Source organism: Drosophila innubila, chromosome X, assembly GCF_004354385.1.
Source record: "Drosophila innubila isolate TH190305 chromosome X, UK_Dinn_1.0, whole genome shotgun sequence".
Lineage (NCBI taxonomy): Eukaryota > Metazoa > Arthropoda > Insecta > Diptera > Drosophilidae > Drosophila > Drosophila innubila.
Genome location: NC_047626.1, coordinates 16002370 through 16010727, shown reverse-complemented (window position 1 = coordinate 16010727; position 8358 = coordinate 16002370).

Genomic DNA, 8358 nt, shown 5'->3' with positions numbered 1-8358 from the left:
TATATAAGGAGTTGATTAAAAGTGAAAACTTGAGATTTAAAATTTTGAATTTTCGAAATTTCAAAGGGGGGACCCTTAGCATCGAAATCAATATCTAGTAGAATCGAAAGGAAAATATTTTTTTTGTATAATTTAATAAAATTTGAATGAAGAATGAATTAAAATGCCAAATCATGATCAAAATGACATTCCGCTTGAAAATCGGTTCAGTTTTGATCAAGTTATGACAGTTGGAAGTTGAACAACTCTTGTGATATTATTATTGTTAGTCAAAAATATGTAATTATTCATTTAATTTAAATTTTACTATCTTCCACTTTAGCGCTTAAAGGTTTTTTTTTAAAAAATAATGCACTAGTCAAATTGAATAAGTATCATTGAACTTAGTACATTTTAATTTCAATATAAATCTGCATAGTTTTTAAACTTTAAAATAATATGCTTATTTATGTATTAAACAGATATGAATTTATTTTTTTTGTTGACTTTTGACTTTTCGTTGACTCGTAAATTTGTAAATTTTTGTATTGTATTATTGTATTTTGTATTTCATTATTAAAATGTATTTTTGATATAATACTCTATTTAATGTATATATGAATCACTCAGACAATGATAGTCAAATTATAAATTTAGTTATTTAAAAAAAACAAATACAAACACATACATACATTTATTTCCCAAAATAGAAAGAAAAAAGAAGCAGCAAAAATCGCTTTCCCTTTCATCAACGAAAAACCTTCGAAAAAACGCAACAATAACAACAATGGCAAAAACAACGGCAGCAACAACAACAGCAACAATGGCAAAAAGATTGACAGCAATTACAAAACGCAGCCGCTGACGTCGCCGCAGGACATCAACAGGCAGTCGAGAGTCCTGGCAGCGACAGCGACAGCGACAGAGGCAGAGGTCGCCTTTTGACCTTTGCCGAAAAACGACGCCAGCAACAACAACAACGGCAGCAAATTGCATAACAACAGCAACAACAACAAAAGCAACAGTTTGAAAATACTCACACGACTTGTTGTTGTTGTTTTTGTTGTTGTTGGGCAACTGGACCTGAGGATTGTTGCTGTTGTTGTTGTTGTTGCTGCTACCGTTACAATATTTGCATTGTTTTGCAATAAACGCGTGATAATTGCAAAAACTCAGACACACACACACACACACACACACACTCGCACACATGAACACAGCAAAGGTGTTGGCAGCGCCAAGTGCAATTCTGCCCTAAAGGGTTGACGTCAGCAGCGACAGCGACGCCGACAGCAGCAGCGGCAGCGGCAGCACGACGCAAGGACAATCGGCAAGAGTCGTGGCGAAGGGTTAAGGGTTGCTGGACGCCAGAGGGAGGGGGGTGGGCACACACAGTGCGTGCGTTGTAGTTGTTGTTGTTGGTGTTTTTTTTTGCACTGGCGAAAAATGAAGGAAAAATTCACAGTTGTTGTGGTGCAAATTTGCACGGCGCAATGTGTTAGTTGCAGGGGTAGGGGTAGGGGTAGGGGTTGGGGTAAGGGTTGAGGCAAAGCAACAGGCGATTCAGTATCAGTTGTGTGTGTGTGGTGTGTGTGTCAGTAATTGCGTAATAGATAAATGATTCGAGTTTAGAGTTGTTTACATGGCCACAGGCCAAAATGCAACTCAAAAAGGGTTACAACAATGGAGAAAGAGAGTATGGCAAGAGAGAGAGAGAGAGAGAGAGAGAGAGTCAGAGTACGGAAGAAAAAGGGAGAACGAGAGATATAAAGAGTGGGCAACAATGTGTTAAATTACTTTGCTTTTGACTGAATAAAAGCACAAGGCTCTAATAAATTGCGCAAATCAATCCAACAATTTTTTAAAACATCTTCAAACTACAGCGTGGGTATATTAATGAGTTACTAAATTATAAAATAAAGCTGAAATAACTAGCTGAAAAATGTTATTCAAATTACAAGCTTAAATTACAAAATTAAAAAAAAGCATTTCTCACAAATTTAAAATAGTATATAGAACTCCTCAGCTATAAGCAGTTGCCAAGGAAAAATTAAGTGAAAAAGAAAATCCTCAAGGATATCTACAATTCTGTTAACTTAAAAAGTGACATTAATTTTTTTTTAGGAAATTTATTATAGACATACATTTTTTTTAGATTTCTCAACGATTTAAGCATTAATTGATTCATTTATAATTTTCAGATATCAAAAAAATGAATTTTTAGATCATTCAACTTAAAATAAGAAAAAAAATCGGTAAACTTAAGAAAAACGAGTTATGCATTAGAAAGCAGAAAAGCTAAATTAAATTCTTAGCTTTGTCTTATATATTGTTAAAGAAATTTAGTTTTCAGCTTGAAATAATTATCTGTATTGTAAAAAGAAGCAATTCATTTGAATGAAATTAATTATAATAATATTTTCAAATATTTTTTTTAAGAAGTCTATAGATCATAAAATTAAATTGGAAATAGGATAAAAAAAAATGTCAAAGAACTTAAAAAAACTAAAGAAGATGATTCGATTCTGCAATTAGCTGTAACTTGAAATGAAGAATAACGAAATATATATTAACTTAAAAGGCAGACAAAATTTATGAAATTTGTAAAATGATACAATTGAAATGGAATAAATTTTCAACCTTTTTTTTAAAAAGAAGAATTCAAAAATTCTCAAAGAAATCTTTCAATTCTTCGCGACATTTTGAGCATAAAATAGAGCGAGCATAAGTTGGAAATATATTTTTTAAAATTCTTTAAAGAATACAAATGAGAATTCTTAAAAACGATCTTTATATTGAACTCGAAGTTGAGTTACAATTTACTTTGTCACACTTGCAGCTGCCCCTTTAGTCCCGCTGTTTACAGCCCCGGAAACAGAAGAGACAGAAGAGAGCGATAAAGAGAGAGAGAGAGAGAGAGTCTTTCAATAGCCGACGGACAATTAAACACCTTTGCTCATTACGGCGCCTTAAGAAGAGGGTTGTCCTTGTCCTTGTCCTGTCGCCCTCTTGTCCTGCCAGTTGCCGGGTGCTAAGGAAGCCAAGGCTCGTGCTCATTTGCATATTGCAGCAAGCAGCAAGCAGCAGGATCAATGCCTTAAAAAACTGAGCGTTGGGTGCCTTCCCACTTTCCACTTCCCACTTCCCACTTCCTACTTCCCAATTTTGAAATGCCAAGGCGAAGGCGAAGCCCGGCAAAAGGAAATTATTATAATCAAGCCGATGAAGCGAGGGGGGGGGGAGGGGGTAGAAGTACATAGAATCTATATAGTAGTAGAAATATGTGTATATATGTATATATGTATCTGTATCTGCAGCTGTCGCGTTGACGACTGTGAAACTTGGCAACGTTGCCCAAGCACATGAAAAATAAAAAAGTTGCAGTTGTTGTAGTTAATAATAATGATAATGACGATGACGATGACAATGATGATGATGTTGATGTCGATCTAGTTTTGTATGATCCGCACACCTAAATGTTGAACCGTATTGAGAGTGCTCAGATTTCGCTTTAAATGCAGTTGAACTTGTTGCACGTTGCAAGTTTTTTTTCTGTTTTTGTTAATTGGAATTCAGCAGATGCATTTCAGTTGTTGGCGTTCTAATTACGTTGTTCTAGCATAAGATACTCAAGTTATACAATACAAAAGCCAGCTACAGATACGGATACTCAGATACAGATACAGATACAGATATAGATACAGATACAGATACTCAGATCAGAGTCAATGCTTGGACTGCGCATCACAGCACGGACGTCAGCTCGTGGCTTTTGAATTTCGGTTTTTTTTGTTTTGTTTTTTTGGATTTTTTCTTTTTGGTTTTAAGTTTTAGGTTTAGTTTTCGGTTTTAGATTTCAGCTTTGGCATTCGTTTCGATCGTGTTTAGAAAACTTAAAGATGCAAACGAGCGCGTGATTTTGTTTTGGACAATGTCTTTCCATTGCATTTTGCATTTTGCCTTTTGCATTTGCATTTCAATTAAAAATGTGAAACAACAACAACAGCAACAATTCGGCTCAGCGATTTGCATAGAAAACTCATAGCTCATCATCAGAGCGAGTGTCGAATCCCGATGCCTGCTGAGGTAGCTACAATCTCTGAGTGCAGGGGAGAATCGTGGCAAGATTTATGGCCCTTGCATATGCCACAACGAAAGCGCGATACAATTACCAATAACAGATACCGGATACCAGATACATGCTATAGATACATTTCAGCACAGCTTTAGATACATTTCGGATTATGAACTGCCGTTTAGAGAGAGTGAAAGAGAAAGATGCGTGTGTCCTGCGGGAACACAAATAACAAATGCCAAATGTTTACTTTTAACAACAGTCAAAACTCCTGACCTTTTCTAATGACGCACCACCCAAAAGCCAAATGCATTTGATACTCTACGCTTTACGGATTTATGGAATTTATCACTTAACTAAGTAAATGCAAAATTAAAAAGCTTATCACATCAAACATTTTAAGGAAATCTTAAAAGAAGACAACATCACATATTATTTAATTTTTGAAGAAGTTGTAAAGAATTTATTTCATTTTCAAGCCTCCATTGTCACTTTAAGTGTTTTCAAAACAATATATTAAAGTTTATTCACTCAATTATAAGAAAAATGTATTTATTTCATATATAGTAAGTTTCAGTTGAATTTTAAAAGTAATTTTCCTTCATTATTACATTTAATGAACTCCAAAAAATAATTGTTAGTTTTTCTACACTCATGAATTTATTACACTGATAAAAAAAAAATGTTCTAAAATCAAGATTTTGGTCTCAGAACTACGATTTTTGGTCTAAAAAATGCGTCGAGAACATAAAATTCTTAAATGAAGAGAACACATCTTGATTTTAAGAACATTTTAAATAAGACCAAGTTCTTATTTTAAGAATAAATGTTCTTGAAATTAAAATCAAAAAATAAAAAAAATTAATATTATTTTTTATATATATTCGTATAACTTTTTTTTTTTTAATTTTGATTTGATACGAGTGGGACTCGAATGTCACCATTTGTTTGATATGAAATAGTACCTATTTATACTTTCCTAACAATTTAAGATCATTATGAGTTTAAGATTTTTTAGATTAATAATCTTATTTTAAGAACAAAATATTTAAGATTAATGTTCTTGATTTTAGAAGTTGATCTTTTTTTCACTGTACTTATTTATATGCTAAGACGAGCAAATAATTTATGTCTTTATCTTAGCTGACCTCCATGGTCACTTTATTTGCTATAAAAAAACATTTCTCTATCATTTATATTCATCTAACTCTTTTTATGCTTAGAGCACAGACGTGTCCTCCACTGTCACTTTATAAAGCCTATATGCTTATGGTTATTTTATTCATTTAATTTTCTATTGGTTTAGTGTGTCCTCTGTGGTCACTTCTGTTCAGATGATATGCATTTCAAGTGCAAAAAATGCATATTTTATGATAAACCTTAATTAATGATTATTTGAAAGCAATTCAAAGTTTGTTTTTAAATTAAAAAAAAAACTATTAAATCTACTAAATAAACTGGAATTTAATTTATAAGTATGTATTCTTTGAAATTCTTCGCAGCTATCACAGTTTTTAGAATAATCTTTCGTAGAGCATTTCGAATTCGTCATGACTTTGCTTGAAATTGGTATTTCTGGACTTGTCATATGCAAATACTAATTTGGCCTGGCGATCATATAAAAACCGCCCCCGTTACCCGTGCAAGCTGTTAGCTTTTTTTCTCTCTTCTTCTTCTCTCTGTTTTAGCTTCTTCCTCTTCTATCTATTATTTGTATTTTGCCTATTTTAGAGACTGGGGGTCTTGGGGTTTTGTCGAGATGTTCCCACAGCTTTCTAAGTATATAGAGAGGTGCAGTTGGAAATTGTTATGGCTGAACTATAATTTCTGGGGCAGTGGCTGACTGCTTGACTGACTGGGAAGTGTAGAGCTATGATAGAAGATAGAAGTGGGCGCAAGGGCGGTAGGAGGGAAGGGGAATCCCGACTCCCCGCCTCCCCCCGCTTTCCATCCTCTTCATTAGATGGGTGGGCGTGTTCGTATGTTGGCAAAACTGTAAACTGTGTCGTTTGCTACGCATTGACACGCCGCTGCATGCCAAAAGATACAAACGTATCTAATAGATACATGTGAAAATCACGCATCTGACGACGACGACGAAGGCAACGATGACGATGACGATGACGATGATGACGAGCTCTGGGAAAGCCAATGAATTGTGCTATTGGCTTTGACTACGCTCGCATGTGCATCCATGAGATACAACATCTACGTGTTATGACAATGAATAGAGATCCCCTGTCTCTCTCTCTCTCTCTCTCTTTGTGGCTAGTTCTGTCTCTTTTGCTTGCTGTGTCTAAGTCTTCGACTTGGCATTCTTTGTGTTCTGGTCTATTAAGCAATGCGCTGTGCCGCGTATCTTAAAGATACAAGTTAACTAATAACTAGCTTGCCGGCAAAATTGCAGCCTCTTTTTGGTCATTACGAAATGCATGTGTGTGTGTGTGAGTGTGTGTGTGTGTAATTGTTGTTGTTTGCCTGGGAATTTAGTTATGCATTGAATTCGATTGTTTGGCTATATAGTTATATGTATCTATATAGAGTTAGATATAAAGTCACGAATGCCCTCTTCCTATCTCTCTCCCTCTCTCTCTCTCTGTCTATCTTGTCGCCAACTTTCAAACTTATTGTTTTCATTTTCATATTTCGTTTATGGTTGCTTTGTACTTTGAGTTTTTGAGTTTTGTTTTCGGCATTTATTGCCAGCCTGTGATTTTTTTTATTAATTTTTTTTTCTTTTCTTTTCGTATTTTTCGTATTTTTCCGTTCGTACTTATTACGAGTATCTCAACTTTTGGCCCCACTCACAGCTCTATTAAATTACACGTTTGGCAATCGCTCGTTGTTATTGTTATTGTTGTTGCTATTTTGTTTTTTAGCTGCAATTTTCGGTAGCGTATAATGGACCACAATTTTATTGACATTATTTTAATTAGCAGTTTGTTCAGTTTGTCAGTCCGCTGACTGAGGACTGAGATATTCAGTTGAGCTTGAGACTTCGAGTCGCATTGTTCATACGCAAGTCACTAATTGAGGTTAATGGGGTTTCTTGAAATCGTTCAAGCCACGTTTGTTATATGGCCAAAAAGGCAGACAACAGCCAAAACGAAGCCACATGGCTCTAAATATACTTTGTTAGTTAGACTTTGATACGACAGTCAAGCCCAAAATACAATAATAATAATCATAATGCTAATAATAATAATCACAATCACAATTACAATAATATTGTATTTATGCATATTTTTATTATTTTATAACCTCGAAATTTAAGTAAAAATATAATATAGATATATGTTTTTAATATATATTAGTTTTTCTTAAGGCCCATTTTCATGACGAAGACGAAAGTGAAAGTTTCTATGTTTATCATACGAATTCGCTTAGATATTTTCATTAAGTTCTGTAAATTTCAGCATAATATCTTGATATCATAGTTTAACCTTAGAAGAAAAAAAAGGCAGATCCGATCTGTAATCATGTATCTTTAATGATACTTGTGTATACTAATAATTATAAGTTATTAATTCAAGTTAGTCTGCAGGGTAACCGCAAGTCAATCACTTCAATGCTTTATTTTTTATTAATTTTTTTTTTTTAAAACAATTAAAATCCACTGTGTGAGCTAACGAGTCAAATTGTTTGCATATTTTTGTGGCTGCAAGCCATAAATTCGAATTGCAATTGAAATTTTAATGATGTTATGCAACTGAAATAAATATATTTGTCATAATGTGACCATGGAGGACCATGTAACGTCTGGGAATTAAAGGAGAATATGCATTGAATAATGTGAATATGCAGAGCAAAGAATGTATTTGGTTTTTGAAGAACCACATGAACATAGAATATAATGCATATACTTTACAATTTAAATAAATGTGTTCATGAAAGACGACTATCTAGAAGGTAATAAAAAAAATTATAATTTCTAAATTAAGAGTTAAGTAATAGATATTTGGTATAAAGTGACCAAGGAGAATAGAAAGATGAACTTTACATACATAGAAGAATATGGAAAAACATAAAGTAATGCAAGTTTTTAGCAAATAAAAGGATAATTAACCGAGAAATAAAAAATAGTTCAAATTAATTGAAAAAATGAAATAAAGTATAATATTAGAAATTAGAAAGAAAACAAGAACTTAAATGAAACAGTATGGCAAAAGAAATGAAAAGTAAATGAATAGTTATTCTAAATATTGTATGGTTAAACGCATAATAAATACACAAAACTGACAACCTTTGTCCAAAAGGATAGCATAAAGTGAGAATGTTGTTAGATATTAGAGAGTGTGTGGCAT